This window comes from Hemitrygon akajei, chromosome 9 (assembly GCF_048418815.1).
Source record: "Hemitrygon akajei chromosome 9, sHemAka1.3, whole genome shotgun sequence".
In the NCBI taxonomy this organism is placed as follows: domain Eukaryota; kingdom Metazoa; phylum Chordata; class Chondrichthyes; order Myliobatiformes; family Dasyatidae; genus Hemitrygon; species Hemitrygon akajei.
In genome coordinates this window covers 41,557,354-41,576,080 of record NC_133132.1, presented here as the reverse complement: position 1 = coordinate 41,576,080, position 18,727 = coordinate 41,557,354, and positions in this window count along the sequence as shown.

Sequence of the window (18,727 nt, the reverse complement as noted above, 5' to 3'; positions counted from 1 at the left end):
GGAATAATGAAATACATAGTTGTATTCCATTTGAAAAAATTACGTATAATTTAAGAAATTAATATGATATATTTTTGAAAAATTGGCTCCCATACTTACAAAAGATAGGATTAAATACACAGGTCCTTTGAAGATAAAATCATAGTAATTGGGGAAAGTAAAAATAAATATCAAAATTATTTTAAACTCCATGGAGCATGTGGGGGTCCTCCGATATCCAGGCAATCTTTATCTTTTTTCATTCTTTTTTTCCCTTTCTTTTCTTTAGATAAGGGTTAAGGGGAGGAGGGTTAAGAGGAGGGGGGGGAGGGTCAACATTATTTTTCTTACTATTTTATCACATTTATTCCTTATAATTTCTAAAATTTAATAAATAAATAATAATAATAAAAAAGAAAGACACATATAAAGAAGGCTGGGTGGGGTGTGGGGTGGTAGAAGCCATGGAACAACATTGGTTGTAGCCCTGGACTAGAACCAGTAAGAAGTTGACCCAGGTAGGTTAGGTGATCTTGAGCCACGGGGATGAAGATCCATCAGTTAAATTGATGATGAACACAATAAGAGTCAGGAGATTCAAATGTATAATGGCGATTACACTCCAGCAACCAGAGACCAACCATCACGGCTGAGGAAGACCCCACAGATATGTGGAGATTAGGACCACAAGGAACGCCTGGTCAGCTTGGACTCCTTTCCTATGTAATACCTTTTCACTTCATTGAATGTTCATGGAGGTTTAAGAAATTCTAGTGGGTGTGCACACAGTTCTTAGTTTGTGAACCCATGTGCTTTTCAGTTGAGACAATAAAGGTTACTTGTTGGGAAGTACAGATTCTCTCCGCCTCTCTGATCATTATTACACACAACAGTCACTACTCAACTTGCAACTGGATTCAAGAGCTATGAAGGTTAAAATTCTAACACACAGCCTATTTGAACTTCCTCCCTGATGTGAACCTGCTGGTGCTTGAGCTGGAGGGATAACTGAGTAAACCCCTTTGCTCACATAGGATCAGAGAGCACTCACTATTGCCTCACAATGTTGGAGAACTGAATGAATTCTTTCTCACAGTCTCAGCCACTGAATGGCCTCTACCCAGTAAATCCAAGAAACACAGTGCAATCAGTGGAAGACCACACCCAACAGGATGGAACAGCAGCTAATGTGCAGAACACAGTAAACTGCAAATAAAAAATAAGAGAGAATAATATATTTTTTAAAAAAGCAATAATTACCGAGAAAATGAGATGAAGAATCCTTGAAATGGAGTCCGTAGGTCTTGGGAAGTTCAGTCTTGGAGCAAGTGAAATTGACTAAAGTTATCCTTTCTGATTCAGGAGCCTGATGTTTATGGTGACAGGAAATTCCCTCACGGATAAAGAGCAGTTGAACAGCTGGTGTGAACTTTCTGATGTGTTAGTCACTCAGATGAATGAATCCCATCCCACATATGGAGCAGGTGAATGGCCTTTCTCCAGTGTGACTTATCTGATGTGTCTTCAGTTGCACAACTGAATGAATTTCATCCTACAGTCAGAACAGGTGTACTGTCTCTGTGCTGTGAACTCCCTGATATATCTTCAGACTAAGTGACTGCGTTTACCCCATCCTACACACCTAGCAAAGGAATAGCCTCTCCACAGTGAATTCACTGGGGTTTTGCAGTTTGGAAGTGTGAAAATATTCCTTCCCGCACATAGAGCAGGTGAACGACCTTTCCCCACTGTGAACTCGCCGGTGTGTCTGCAGTCTAGATGAACAACTGAATCCCTTCACACACTCAGAAGAGGTGAATGATTTCTCTTTGCTCTGAATTCTCTGATGTCTCATCAGGTCAGATGATGTAGTGAATCCCTCTCACAATTCAAGCAGTTGACCATCTAATCTCCAGTGAAGCTTCTCAGGGCCTGGAATCCGATGGATTTCAAAGAGAAGCTGAAACAGAATCGCCAGGACACATTTAACAGGTGTTTTGAGTCATTGCTTGCTTGTGAATAAAAGTTGCAAAGATACATACACCAGGATGCTCTTTATCAATTACAGCTTGGCATTTAATACAATCATCCACCCAAAACTAATCAGTAAACCTCAAGACCTGGACACCAATACCCATTTATGCAATTTGATCCTGTATTTCCTCACCTGTACAACCCCATTCAGCTCAGATTGGCAAAAACATCTTCTTCATGATCTCCATCAGCACAGGATCAATGCAGGGATGTGTACTTAGCCCCCTGTTCTACTCACTTTACACCTATGTCTGTGTGGCTAAGTACAGCTCCAACACCATATACAAATTGCAAACGACAACACTGTTGTGGGTTGTATCAAAGGAGCTGATGAATCAGCATACAGAAGGAGACTGGAAACTTGGCTGAGTGGTGTAATAACAACAACCTCTACTCAAGGCCAATAAAGACCAAGGAACTGATTGTAGACTTCAAGAGTGGGAAACCATAGATTCATCAGCCAGTAATCATTGCAGGATGAAAGGTGGAGAGGGTCAGTAATTTTTAATTCCTGGGTGTCACTATCTCAGAAGATCTGCCCGGGACTCATCATATAAATATTATTGCAAGAAAAGCACAACAGTGCCTCTGCTTCCTCAGGAGTTTGAGGAGGCTTGGCATGTCATCAAGAACCTAGTCAAATTTCTTTAGATGTGTACTGGCTGGCGGCATTATGGCCTGGAATGGGAACACCAATGTCTTTGAGTGGAAAATCCTACAAAAGGTAATGGATTCGGCCCAGTACATCACAGGTAAAACCCTTCCAACCATTGAGCACATCTGCATGAGATGTTGCCATAGAAAAGCAGCATCCATCATCAACTATCCCCATTACCCAGGCTATGCTCTTTTCTCACTGTCATAATGGGACGTGGGACTGGACCCAAATGCAGGACGCAGGCACTGAAGTCCTAGGGGCAGGACAGAACAAGCTAAAGGATAGGACGAGGTGTGGAGACTGTGGCGTTTGTGGAAATCCTGGAGTTCAGAGAAATCTTGGGGTCCAAGGTGGTCTCAGGGCTTGGCTAGAGGCAGGGGTCTTGAGGGCTTCGCTAGAGGCTGGGGTCTCGAGGCTTGCTTGAGGCTGAGGTCTAGAGGCTTGGCCAGATGCTGGGGTCTGGAGGCTTGGTTTGAGGATGGGTTCTTGAGGCTTGGCTTGAGGATGGGTTCTTGAGGCTGGTTTCTTGAGGCTTGCTTGAGGCTGAGATCTTGAGGCTTGGCTAGAGGCAGGGGTCTTGAGGCTTGGCTTGAGGATGGGTTCATGGGACTAGGAATGCTGGGAGCATAGCCACCTGGGCGGGCCGCAGAACTCTTGGGCAGGACCCAGACCTCCCAGGCAGGGCACAGTGGCCTGGGCAGGCCACGGGGCACAACCCATCGGAGGCAAGGTATAGGAAGAGGCAGAGCTCTCCGCCGGGCAGCGGCAATCTGGCCTGGCTTACCCGACGGAGGCAAAGGATAGGAAGGGAGCTAGGTCCAGGGTGACTTCAAGACTCACTGCGGCCGGAAGACTCGGGTGGGCTACGGAGCAGCCCAGTCCATAACTCACTCACAGAACTCGTCATTAACGGTGGTACTCCAAGCCCAGATGGACAGGACGACCCCCAACTATACTCAATCCCAGAGCCCCTTATATTCACAGCCAACTGATAGGCATCAGATGTGCCTCCTTGAGCCCAACCAAGCTAAGATGATCCTCAGGTGTGACTATTTGAGTTCAAGGCGAAATGAGGGGCGGTCAAAGGACCCGGAGTCCACGGAACGAATCAAGAACCGGAATGCGGACTTCAGACCCAACCCTTACACTCACTGCTGCCATCACGTAGAAGGTACAAGAGCTTCAGGACTCGCAGCACCGGGTTCAAGAACAGTTACTACCCCTCAACCAACAGGCTCCTGAACAAAAGGGGATAATTACACTCATTTAAGTAATCTGTTTGACTGTAATTTCATGCTAGTTATGTATTGCTATTTATTTATATCTGCATTTGCAGTTTGTTTACAGTTACTGTTCCATAGATTTGCTCAGTATGCCCGCAGATAAAGGATCTCAGTGTTGCATTTGGTGATATGTATGTCCTCTGATTAAAAAAATTACTTTGTATCTTTGTCGCTTTCAGCAAATTATGTTCCTGTATTCCCAGATCCCACTGTTCTACCACACACACCAGTGCCCTACCATTCACTGGGTAAGACCTACTTTGGTTGGTCCCACCTCGCATTTGTCTGCATTACATTCCATCTGCAACTTTTTAGACAATTGCTCCAGCGGTCCAGATCCCACTGCAAGCCATGATACTCTTCCACACTGTCATCCAGATCGTTGATATCGATGAGAAGCAACAACAGACCCAGCACCATTTATTGCGGCACTCCACTAGTCAGAACCCTCCAGTTGTCGTGGTTACTTGAAATGACCTGGAGACACAGACAATTCTTCAAGAAAATTAAACCTTTATTTGCAAACAAAGGCTGAGGCAATCAATGAACTTGTCACCGAAAGCCCACCGAGCTCCGGTGTACAGCATTCTTTATAGTAATTTCTTATCTCAGTTACATTTCAGTTTCATCGCCATACCCAATTAAGTTTTAATTGCATATCATCTATATATGAATTAATTAATCGCTCTTGCCTAGCCCGCGGTACGTCACCATTGTTTTTCACCCGTTCGCATTGGGGCCTTACTCGTGGCCAAGATTATGTTTTCCAGACAACCTCCCTCACAGTACATTCCTGCTCGCAGCATCCTGTCCGCCACAGTTATCTCGTACTAAACAAAGGCTGAGTGTAATACATGGGATACATTTCAGCTAATAGTGCTGCTAACTAAACAGGTGTTCTGTAAGTGCCACAGTATGCAGCTAAGAGAGTACAAAGTATCTAGTTAAAACAACACATAGCAAAATGTGTCTAGTAAAATAATACATTGTAATATTCAGTACCTGGAAGTGATTACATAGTATAGTAACTAGCTAATACATAGTGATTATATTTCAGGTATATATAATGATTATGTCAGGTATATTTCTCAATACAGTCAGAGAGGCAACCATCTACTAACACTCACTGGCTTCACCCCTACAAACCCAATGTTAAATCCAATTTACTACCTCATCTTGAATGCCTTGTGACTGAATACGATGTAGACAACATCCACTGCCTTGCCTTCATCAACTTTCTGGGTAATTTCCTCAAAAAAAATTATAAGATTGGTTTGACTCGACCTCCAATGTCACATTCAAAAGATCGATGGTATTCAAGTACTGGTGAACTGTCATGCAGAGCAGAATTGATCAGTTGTATTTGAGATTTCCGAACATAAATCCTTTGACTTTTCTACACAGAGGTTTAAAAAAGGGAACAATGTATGAAGAGCACAATTTCAGATGAGACAGTTTTAGTCTCCAAGGTGATATATGTCCTTCCCGTAGGTAGGTGACGATACTCCAAATTAGGCTTCACCAATGTCTTGTACAACTTCAACGTAACATCCCATCCCCATTACTCAACATGATGGTTACAATGAGGCTCCACAGAAGTTAAGAGAACAAATCCTCATCTTCTATCTGGTTAGAGTTCAAACATCTGGACTCAGCATCAAGTTCCCTGACTGTTCACTTATCTGTATCATAATGAGATAATCTTCCCCATCACCTGTCTGTGATTTGGTTTAGTGTATCTGAATATAACAGTTCTGGAAATGTGTGGTATTTCACAGCTGCTCAGGGAGATGTTCTGATCACTGTGACCCTGCGGTGACTGATGGTTGTGAACTCAGCAATGGCAATGTCAATGAATGTGAAGGGTGGGTGATTAGACTTTCTCACTGGAAATCGTTAATGTGTGGAACATTTATGGTGTGAATGCCATAGGTCACTTGATACCCAAAACAGAGATGTTTGTTATCGTTATAAACCTAGACAGAATAGAAGAAACAACCGTCTCACCTTGCAGAATCCAGAACCAGATGACATTCAACAAAAGTGATCTGTTAAAGAATCAAAAGTGACACAAGGAACTTGTTTATCCTGTGCAGCTCTAAGTGACAGTTTAATTCACCAGAAGTTGAACCCAGTTCTTTCCTGTAGGCCTCAGTCTCAACTGTTCCTATTATCTACCAAGGCATGGACATCAGCTGGTTCAGAATATCAGATCTGATCTCAATGTTCCACTTCAATTGGTGGAAGATCAAGAACAAGATCTCAGCTCTGTCTGGGAGTTCAATTGTTCCTGTTCCTGGAGCCTTTTCCCCAATGGATTTATACACACTTTTTTTCAATATTTTTATTAATTTTCACGTAGAAGAATACAGAGTACATGAGGATATATATTATGAACCAAAAAAAAGATAGAATAGTACTGAATACATTATATTTAAATCACACTTGCAACCACAGTACCCTATATTCATAATCAAACACATATATTAATTAAATTGTAATTTGAATTGTAATAATTTTATTATAAAAAGAATCTAAACCCACTACGAAAATCAAAGCTGTTTGGTAAAGAAGGAAAGACGGGAAAAAAATCCATATCACATAGTGATTTATGTTATTAGCCAACATCTGTACTTTAACACCAAATCAAAGGTTTTGAAAGTAGTTCAAGAATGGTGCCCACAATGTTTGATAGTCTTGGTTAGAATCAGAAATTGAACAACGGGTCTTCTCTAAATTTAAGTATTGAGCGTGAGTAAGTGGAGCAACATCCTTCCACTTAAGCAACACTGCCCTCCTAGTAACAAGAGAAAGAAAAGCCAATACATGCAAACCAGATGTCTCCGAAGTTATGCCTTTTTCTCCAACAATACCAAATAAAGGATTAGGCTTTAAGAAGTACAGCAAAAGTTTGGAATACTTTCTTCCAGTATTTTCAAGACTCGGACCTGTCCAAATCATTTGGATTTGTGAAGCCTCTCCATTGTTACATCTATCGCAATAGGGAGATATATCCGGATAAAAGGGAGATAGCTTGTCTTTGGACATGTGGGCCTGTGGAACCTTTAAATTGTAGGAGGGAACGGTGAGCACACAGTGATGAAGTGTTAACCAATTTAAACATTTCATTCCAAGTCTTCTCAGAAATTGAAATCTGTAATCTTGATCCCATGCATCTTAGTTCTGTCTAAAGGAGCCTCTCTTATTCCCAACAACATGCTATAAATATTAGATATTGAGCCATTATGAAAATGTGTCAAATTAGAAATTACATCTATCAGTTCTTATCAGCAATAGCAAAGGCTTCTAAAGCCAGATCAAAGAGCAAAGGGCTCAAAGGACATCTTTGTCTGGTTCCACGTTGAAGTTTAGAAGGTTTAGAATTCTGAAAATTAGTATGAACCCGAGCAGAGGGAGATAAATAAAGTAATTTAATCCACTGAATAAAATTAGGCCCAAAGTTAAAATTTTCTGATGTTTTAAATAAATAATTACATTCAACCTGATCGAAAGCCTTCTCAGTGTCTAGAGATATCACGCATTCTGATATCTCCTTAGAAGGCGAATACATAACATTCAGTAAATGATGAATATTAGAATGGGAGTAGTGATTTTTAATAAATCCACTCTGATCATCAGATATGATAGATGGTAAGTATTCTCAAGCCCATGAGCCAAAGCTTTGGATAGAATTTTAGTATCAACATTCAGTAAAGAAATTGGTCTATGTGAAGAGCATTCAGTAGGGTTCCTATTTTTTTTTATTAAGAATAAGTGAAATGGAAGCTTCATAAAAAGATTGTGTCAGTCTACCTAACTTAAAGGAATCCAAAAAACAGAACATAAATGAGGTATAAGCAATGAGGAAAAAGCCTTGTAAAATTATCCAGAAAATCCATCAGGACCCGGAGTCTTCCCGGAGTGCAATGAACATACAGCCTCTGCATTTTCCTCATAAGAAATAGGTTGATCCAACTGCTTTTGATTATCAACAGAAAATACAGGGATGTTTAATTGGTCTAAAAATATTCATTACAGCATTATCTTTAGGAGAGTCAGAACTATAAAGTTTAGAATAAAATTCTCTAAAGGTATCATTTATTTCTAAATGGTCAGTTGTCCTATCACCATTAGCTTTACAAATTTCTTTAATTTGCCATTTAGCAATAAACGTTTTTAATTGGTTAGCCAATAATTTACCTGTTTTGTCTCCATGAATATAGAATTGACTTTTATGTTTTAGGAGTTGACTTTCAATTGGATATGTTAAAAGAAGATCATATTTAGTTTTAATTTCAACATGTCTTTTATATAAAGCAGGAAATGGAGCCAAAGCATATTTTTGGTCTAATTGTTTCAACTGATTAGTTAAATCAATTCTCTCTTTATTAGCTTTTTTTGTAACACTTGCAGTAGAAAAAATAATTTGTCCTCTAATATAGGCCTTAAATCATCCCATATAATAAGACTAGAAGTCACTTCTAGCATATTCTCTTTAAAAAAGAATAATTTGTTTCTCCAGAAACTTGAAAAGATCCTTACCAGGTAGCAAAGTTAGAGTAAAATGCCAAAATCTATTTATTTGAGGGAGACCAGGAAGGTTTAAAGATAAAAGCACAGGAGCATGGTCTGAAACAGCAATCCCTTTATATTCACAGGATCGAACTAATGGAATCATTTGACTATCAATAAAAAATCAATCCTGGAATATGTATGGTGAACATGAGAAAAAAAACGAGTACTCCCTATCTTCTGGATGTGAAAAATGCCAAAATTCAACAATACCGCATTTAACTAGGAAAGATTGAATAAATAAAGCTGATTTGTTAAGGGTAGCTGGTTTGGAAGATGGCCGATCTAAAACTGGATCTAATCAGCAATTAAAGTCTCCTCCGAAAACTAATGAATAAAGACTCAAATCTGGCAAGAGTGAAAAGAAAACACTGAAATAATCATGGGTCATCTATATTCGGGGAATAAAGATTAGTGAATACTATTAATTTATTAGCCGATTAATATCAGACACTACTTTACATTGAACAAAAGGAACAGTATTATCTATAAAGATTGAAACCCCTCTAGATTTAGCTCGAAAAGAGGGATGAAAAGGCGTGGATTGTCACATTTGTGACATTGTCACGTTTACATACATGAGTTTCTTGTAAAAACACAATTGGGACCTTAAGTTTTTTAATATAGGCAAAAATCTTATTCTGTTTCACAGGGTGATTTAACCTTTTCACATTAAGACTAAGTAAATTAATAATTTGATCCATTTTTAGTACTATTTAAAAGAAAGCTTAGGATCATGACCATACTGGAATGTATAGTAAAACCAGACAACGAACCTTGAGATAAGGTAACCAAGCAACAGATTTGGCTGAGAACCCAACACAACTTCCAGAAAAAGAGCTTTTTTCCCCTCCCTCCTCCCAAAGCCAGAAAGCCAACCAATAGATAGCTGGCAGCTACTACTAATAACGTCATCCCCCCAAAAAATCCTGCTATTCTAGCTCCAATCTATATCAAGATTAGCTGCATTCCAACCTAGACAAAGCAACTGAGAAAAAAACTTAAACCTCATACGAAAAACACACTGAGATTAATTATTGCAATTTCAAAATAATAAAAAATACATACCCATACTAAGCCTTATTAATAGAGAAAAACATCAAAAAATATATATAAAGTATCAAAAAAAAATCAAAATGCATGAACACTAAAGTGATTAGGTATCAAGGTATTCATGCTCAAGGTATGAATTCCCAATTAAGAACAAGATTTTAGTTCTGTCTGGAAGTTCAATCAATTCCATTCCTGGAGTCTTTTCCCCAATGAATTCATACAGACCCTTTGACACAACTTTAAACTCCCAGTGCATGTGTACCCAATTCACAGTGGTAGTAAGTTCTGAAGTTCAGAGATTTCAGGGTAAGAACAGAGCCATTGAAAGTGTTCACAAGAATTGCCCTCACTCTGCCAAATGGCACCAATCAATGTTATGAGAACTCAGTAGCCAGTTTAACCCAACAAGCACTGTACTCAATGTCAACAGGCATTGTGTCAACAAAGTCAACCCAATTTTTTCTGTCAATCAGCTTCCAAATGTTGCTCTTTATTCATTGCCACGCACCCCCTGCTTTATTTCCCTGCTCCCTATCATAGGCTCTTATACCTTCCACTGAACAGAGCCCAGAGCTCTGCCCTGTGCTGACTGACCAGTCTGCTCTGTTAACATCCAACAAATGGCTCTCCATTCTGCTTTCAGACTTTAGAGGACAGTGGCGTATTTTAACAAATCAGCTGTGTGAGATACAGTCCTTTGCAAGCAGGTAAAATTATCCAAACCATTTAAATGAGCAGGGAATAATGAGAGTGTTATATGGATGTACCCTTGTAATAATGATCAGAGAGGGGGAGAGAGAATCTGTATTTCCCAACAAGTAACCTTTATTGTCTCAACTAAGAAGCACGTGGGCTCACAAACCAATTAACTGTGTGCACACCCACCAGAATTCCCCAATCCCCCATGAACAGTCAATGAAGAGAAAAGGTATTACACAGGAAAGGAGAATATGCTGACCAGGCGTTTCTTGTGGACCCAACCTCCACGTACCAGTGGCATCTTCCTCAGCCATGATGGTTGGTCTCCGGTTGCTGGAGTGTTATTGCTGTTATACATTTGGATCTCCAGACTCTTATCGTGTTCATCATCAGTTCAACTGATGGATCTTATCCCCATGGCTCAAGATCACCTAACCTACCTGGTTCATGTTCTTACTGGCTCTAGTCCAGGGCTACAACCAATGTTGTTCCATGGTTTCAGCCCCCCGCCTCCCCAGCCTTCTGTATATGTGCCTTTCAACCCAATGAGGGGAAAGAGAGAGGTATCTGTAATCCAAGGAGAAATCCACAATAGGAGAAGAACGAATAAACAGGTGCTGTTGGTTTTCCATAATTGGACTCCGAATCCACTCTTGAGTTAACCAAACGTAGCTTATCACAAAGGGTACTGCCTTTGATGGAAAACTACCACCCAGGCACGGGTAAACACACCGGTAGCCTCCACAGGGTCAGCCCTTCTACACACCGTGATGGACACTGAACGATTTCCCTGGTCGATCCTCAACCCACCCTTGTGGGCACTCAAAAGTTTTACCCAGTGACCTTTCTGCCCTTGGCTTCCTTTTTTTTTTGACTGGTCGCATTAACTGGTGTTCCACTCTGTGTCTCTCAGCAAGAGAGTCATCTGATCTTCCTTAAATAAACACGCTGCAAAGCATCTGTAAACATCAATTGTCTATCATATAACTCCACTTCTTTCACCATAGCAACCCAGCAGGCAGCAGTATTGTAGTCAGTTTCTCGCTCTCTCTTTTAAAGGCACAGTCCATATCCGTCACAAGGGGCTTCAGAAATTTAACCATATCCAGAGTTACTTGGGATGCATCTCGACCAATCTGATTAGTTTGTACCTGATCTTTATCATTTTCTCTAGTAATATCTCGTATTTTCTGCTGGAGAGACTGTATCTGGCTTTCTAATTCTGCTATATATATGGTGATGACTCTTGCTACCCCTTCTACTTTTGACGGACTTAAATTCACTACTGCTTAGTTACCTTCCAAAAAGGTGAGTAAATAATTGCTTCATTGTAGGTGAGCACCATTACTTCAGTGAGATTAAAAATTACCTGCACATGCTGGTACCCTGGTACTGAAATGACAAATTCCACATATCTTCTAACACTAATCTTATCCCGTTTGTATTACACTGGTTATCACTACATTTAGGCTCTGGTGTAGTTTCCGTCACTAGAGGCTGTGGGGTAGAGATTTTTCAAAGTTTTAAGAACCTGGAAAGGGCCTGGGCCCTGACAGCAACTCTTTCCCATCTCCTTCAGGGCGTTCTCCATTCTACTCTCCTGTGGACGGTTTATAATGATAGAAGCAACCTTTGAGAAATGCTTGGAGTGGCTAGCCCAGTCGACATACCTCTTGTATAGATCACTACTACACTCAATATTCACTTGAGTGTGATCCCACAGAACTGTAATCTTACTGTGGCCATCATTACCTGAAGGCTACTGAGTAATTGCACCTAAAGACTGGCTTATGATTATCCCCTCTAGGATACTGAATAATGCCACCTCTAGAATTTTATTGCATAGGAATTGTAGCTTTGTACCTCTGGAATACCTAAGGGTTTGTCAAGCCATCTACCCCAGTACAATACAAATTTGAGTCCTCCATTTCTCCTTTGTTAGTCCACATTACCCAATTCCATTGAGTAGATTTGTTTTTGTTCACTGAGTGTTCTCCAAGCAATGACCTCACCATTGATATGTTTGTGTAATAACTCTGGAGCAAGACTGACCATGGCCCCAGTCAGGGTTAATTCCATTGCAACAAGATACATTATTCTCTCCATGTTGAATTAAATCTGTAATACACAACAGTAATTACTGTTCTTATTTCAAGTTTAAATCTTAAGTTATTGTAAGTCTATATTTTCGATTTGTTTCGACCATCCAATCTGGACTCCCAATTGTCTTTGGACTGAAGGCACCCAACTTGATTTCAGGATAGGAGAGATAAGCACTAGCATATTTTCCTTTTCCTTTTTTTTTGACAAAAATCCCCAGTTCTCAGGATGAGGGAACTGAAAATTACCCCTTGCTGGGATCTGTCCCCATCTTCTTGGAAAAGTTGTTCCATCCTCAAGACTCCCAAATCAGGGCTACATCAATTGTTATGTGTCAATGGTGATAACATTCCTGTTTCTCCTGCAGCAATTTCAGTTGGTTGACATGGTACCACCCACTTTTATATGGAAGAGTCAGTACTTTGTACACTGAAGGACATGCTTTGTCTATAACTTCATAGAGCCCTGCAAACCTTGGATTTAAAAATGAGGTGGGTTGGTGTATTTGAAACATCACTCTCCATCCTGGGCTTAATTCTATGAGACTGACTTTTGAGTCACAGTAGGCTTCACTTTGTTGATTCTTCATTTTTCTATTTGGTGGGCTCCCACATAATTGGCCTCTTTCACTGTCTCTACCAATTGTTGTAGCCACTTTTCCGACACAATCCCATCAATTTCACATTCTGACATCTAATCCTAACTCCTCCAATCCTTTCATATCCCTTCTAGTCATGAGCTTATAAGGGGTGTAACCTGTTGAAGATGCCTCTCTATTCCTTATAATCATCAGGGCATAAGGCAAAACTACCTGCCATGTTTCTGCACCATTTTTGCAACATATTTTTTAGTGTTCAATTCATTCTTTTCATAATTCCACTAGACTGTGGTCTACAGGGTATATGAAATCTCTGCTTGATCCCTTAAACTGCCGTGACATCTTGCATTATCTGGGCTGTGAAATGTATGCCTTGATCCCCAGCAAGTGAATATCTTTCCAATAGGATTTTTACAAAGGCCTTTGCTGTGCTTGTCCGAGCTAGGAAACCTTCCACCCACTCCGTAAAGGTCTCTACTATTACCAGAATGTGTTTGTACCCTCCTGGGGTGGGGAGTAATGAACCAACATTAATCTATCTGCAGATTAGTCCAAGACCCTTCCACTGGTCTGGTGTGTTGTAGGGCTCCTTTCTTTACTTTTCTGTCTGGTTTATATGGTGCAGAGATCAAGCATTTCTTGACATCCTTTATCTTAGGCTACCAGCACACTTCCTTTATATTTTCCAGAGTGCTTTTGCACCCCTGGTGTCCCCATAGATGATACAGGACTACTTCATCTTTAACAAACACTCCCTTGTTGTCTTTGTATATTTCAGACCCTGCTCCTTCTATTCATTTTTTGAATTCTTTATTTTTCTTCTGCTCCTTGGTTAAATCCATAATCTGTTGTTCCTTCTCTCTCCCAATCTCACTGATGTAAAGTGCTCCCATTGGTAGGGTGACAGTTATAGTTCCTCAGCATAATTTAAAAATCCCTAATTATCAAAACCGTTACCCAGTAGCTTCATCTGCAAAATCATACCAATCAATATCTCCAAATTCACCTTCCTCCCCTCTTTCAGATCCAAAAGCATATATTATTCCTCGCTGTGCAGCAAGTTGGTCCTGCAGCTTTTGTATCTGCTTTAAACACTTTGCATGATCACCAGTGTTATTCTTCCTTTCCTGTGCTGATTCCTGAATCACATTCATTGCCATCTTTAAATCACAGCACTGTTTCCTTAATCCTTCCACTTCACTTTTTGCTATCTTGGCTGCTTTCTCTTGTTTACATTATTCTTTAAGTAATTTCTCACACTTCAACTGAAACTGGTTCACATGCATCAAGCCCATACTCCTTTAACCCTATAAATCAGTAACCCTTTCTCTCAAGCTTTCTATCTCCTTTTGTGTTCTCCTTTCAACCTATCTCAGTCAGCTTCTGCTTTATTCCGATTTTCTAATATTTCCAGTTGTAACCTATCTCGCTTGCTTTATGCTGACATTTGTTTTCTATTACTAATCTGTGTCATTCTGCCTTAGCACTCTGTGGTAATTGTAGCAAATCCTCTATTAAATAACCAACTGTAACTAGTTTTAGTAATTGTTTAAACAATTCTCTTGAATTTAAACAATTCCGCCAGCTTCTCTTGGGTGATTTTCCAAAGGGTATGCCCTGTAGTTTTCCCTTCGCAGCCAGGGTGACTGACAAACCCCTCATATTGTGGCCACTTCCTTTTTTTTAATAAGATTTTTTTATTGAGTTTTCAAATAGGTTACAGAAAGGAAAAAAAAAAATCAACCCTTCCCCCCTCCCCCCAGCATATCCCTATAAAAAAGAAAAGAATAAAGAAAGAAAGAAAGAAAGAATGCCTGGATATCGGAAGATCCCCACATGCTCCATGGAGTTCATAATAGCTTTAGTATATATATTTATTTCCCCAAACAACCAGTAATTTTATCTTCGGAGCATCTATATATTTAATCCTATCTTTTGTAAATAAGGGCGCCAAATTTTCAGAAATATTTCATATTTATCTCTTAAATTATAAGCAATTTTTTCAAGTGGAATGCCGCTGAAAATTTCATTCTTCCAATGATCTTTTTCTTTTGGATTAATTCTTCTCCATATATCAATCAAATTTAAATCTTTCATCAATGATAAAGTTAATTTTGCTACTTTTGATTTTGTAACAACCTTTGTTGATCTATCTAAAACTGGGTCTAGACAAAAGTTAAAATCTCCACCTATTAATATTTTGTCGTGTGCGTCAGCCAAATTGAAAAAGGCCTCATATAAATTTTACACCATTTTCATTTGGTGCATAAATATTCATGAGTCCATAGTTCTGAAAAAATTTGACAACGTATAATTACATATCTGCCCACCGAATCAATTAATACATTTTGTATTTTAATTGGTAAAGTTTTATTAATCAAAATTGCAACTCCCCTCGCCTTTGAATTAAATGAAGCTGCAATAACATTTCCGACCCAATCTCTCTTTAATTTCTGATGTTCTATCTCTGTTAAGTGTGTTTCATGTAAAAAAGCTATATCTATTTTCATTTTCTTAATGTATATTAAAATTCTCTTTCTTTTCACCGGTCCATTAAGCCCATTAACGTTAAAACTTTAAAAATTCAGTAAATTAGTCATTATTTTTAACAGGGTTACTCCAATCTATAAAAATACCTAATCTTTCAACTTTCGTAGTAACTTGGTGAATCTTTTTAAAATTCTCCATGTTGCTATGTGATCATCCAGGCAAAGAAAGAAAAATAAAAGAAAAATAGATTATAAAGAAAAAAGTAACAGAATACCCCCCTACTAATGTTGTGGATTAAAAAAAACACAACATTACCCCCCTCCGTTGTACGGGTCATGGCAATTGCCATTATTACACACGTGAATCCCGTAGCAATCGATCCGAAGTTCCCGCAGCTTCCACCGTAACATAAAAAAGTATATATAAGAAAAGAAAAAATATCACTACTCTCGATTAATATTTCTCAAATTTTTACCTTTCTCCCCCTGTATCATATAATTAAGAATATATTTAAATATTCTTCTGTTCTTAAATGTCCATCAACTCCATTCACTGTCCCTGTCTTCATCTTTAATCCATTTCACTTTTAAATCTTAGGCTGTGGTTAGCGAATATTTGGGAGTTTTTGTGCAAACTCTTACGCATCCCGATAATCAGTAAAAAATCTTCTTTTTCCGTCATCCAAAAAAATTATCAGGGTTGCCGGGTGAGGCAATATAAATTTATAACCCTTTTCCCATAAAACTTTTTTTGTTGGATTAAATTCCTTCTTTCTCTTCAAAAGGTCATAACTTATATCAGGATAAAAAAGAACTGTTTTCCCTACTATCATCAATGGCCCGATTCTCTTCCTGGCACATTGGGCAGCCGCCTTCAGGACCTTTACTTTATCTTGATACCTTAAGCATTTTATCAAGATTGATTGTGGGCTTTGATCAACTTGAGGTCTTGATCTTAAGGCTCTGTGAGCCCTTTCAATTTCAATTGTTATGAATGTGAGGCAACTCTGAGGGGCTGAAGGGTACAAAGTCGCCCCCTCCTTTTTGAGAATCGCAAGATCGCTATTAACTCGGGTCTGGGACCCAGGAAATGAGACAGAGACACTCAGAATACACAAGGATTGGAATGTGTCCTGACCTCAGCGGAACGGAACCACTGATAACGGCCATTGTCTCTTGGAGACGGAACTGTGTATTGAGTACTGTACTATTCATTGAAACCCCTCAGAGGACAACCAGAGAGGTCTGGTTGAGGGATTGCATCATCCCAACCTGATTGACATCTGAGAGCCCGTGAGTAAGGATAAAAGAGGGGTCTGGGGAACAACCCCTTTAGACACACCAGGAGAAACGCTAGAGATCCCGTGACAGCATTTTATAGCAAAAACCGGTGGGGGCTCGTGTGCGTCCTCCCTTGCCTGGGTGGCGGGCTCACCACAGAAGAATGGTTTAGCTAAAGGAGAGGCCACAATTGAACAGCCACGACAACGAGACACCTGACGGATTGAAATCATAAAGGTTGGAAAAATCCGTAGCGGTAAATGTTCCCATTATCTCTCTCTCTCTCTCCAACAAAGTGCAACACAGCGACAACCAAAAGACGGCAGCTGTATGAACTGAACAAACTATATATTTCCATCCGATAATACATTATCCCCTAGACAATGATAGAGCTTATTTCTTATTATTATTATACCCACACTTTTAGATTTAGTATTGATGACGTATATTATCTGTGTATTTGCATTGATATTAGTTTTGTGTATTTTTACTAATAAATACTGTTAAAAATAGTATCATCAGACTTCAACGGACGTCTCCATCTTTGCTGGTAAGTGACCCAGTTACGGGGCTCGTAACACAATTAACTGGGTTCCTTCTTCCATTTCCAAATTTTCCGGGATCCATTTTTGAAAAAAATTTATTTGATCCTCTCCCTCTATACCTTCTTTAAGTCCAACAATCTTAATATTATTTCGTCTGCTAAAATTTTCGGGCCGAGACCCTTCGTCAGGACTAACTGAAGGGTTTTTTTTACAGTCCATCGCTTTGTATCTATTTATGGGGTCCCTGCTATCCTTCAGGCTGTGGGGGGAGGGAGTGGGGTTAGAGTTCGGGGGCTTTTCCCATTGGGTGGTTCCGGAGCATGCGTGTTTTCTATATGTTGGTATTCTTTATCACCGCCATTTTTGATTATCCCGTATTGGTATGTGCTCTGCGCTTGTGTAAAGTAGAATAAAACTCTGTTATGGTATTTAAACGGATTAATGTAATACGCTGGAATGTGTGTGGTTGGAATCATCCTATCAAACTAAAAAAGACTTTTAAAATCATCAATCGATTCCAATATGATACAATTTTTCCCCAGGAGACACAAATCAGGGCAGGAGATCGAAAGAGATTTTTTAGATGGTAACCACGAGGAAATCTACAGATGCCGGAAATTCAAATAACACACACAAAATGCTGGTGGAACACAGCAGGTGAGGCAGCACCTATAAGGAGAAGCACTGTCGACATTTTGGGCCGAGACCCTTCGTCAGGACTAACTGAAGGGAAAGATACTAAGAAATTTGAAAGTAATAGGGGGAGGGGGAAATACGAAATGATAGGAGTAGACCGGAGGGGGTGCGATGAAGCTAAGAGCTGTAAAGGTGATTGGTGAAAGTGGTACAGAGCTGGAGAAGGGAAAGGATCATGGGACGGGAGGCCTTGGGAGAAAGAAAGGGGGAGGGGGAAGCACCAGAGGGAGATGGAGAACAGGCAAACAACTAAATAGGTCGGTGATGGGGTAAGAAGGGGAGGAGGGGCATTAACGTAAGTTAGAGAAGTCAATGATCATGCCATCAGGTTGGAGGCTACCCAGCCGGTATATAAGGTGTTGTTCCTCCAACCTGAGTTTGGATTCATTTTGACAGTAGAGGAGGCCATGGATAGACATATCAGAATGTGAATGGGACATGGAATTAAAATGTGTGGCCAGTGGGAGATCCTGCTTTCCATGGCGGACCTAGCGTAGGTGTACATCTCTTCCCACCGATCTCCCTCCTGGCACTTAACCTTGGAAGCGGAACAAGTGCTACACCTGCCCTTACACTTCCTCCCTCACCACCATTCAGGGCCCCAGACAGTCCTTCCAGGTGAGGCAACATTTCACCTGTGAGTTTTTTTCTCTCCGGGTAGGGGATGCCTGTTGATATTTGAGGCCGAGGCCTGAGTTTCTCCAGCATTTTGTGATTGTTGCTCCCAACAGGGCAGCGAT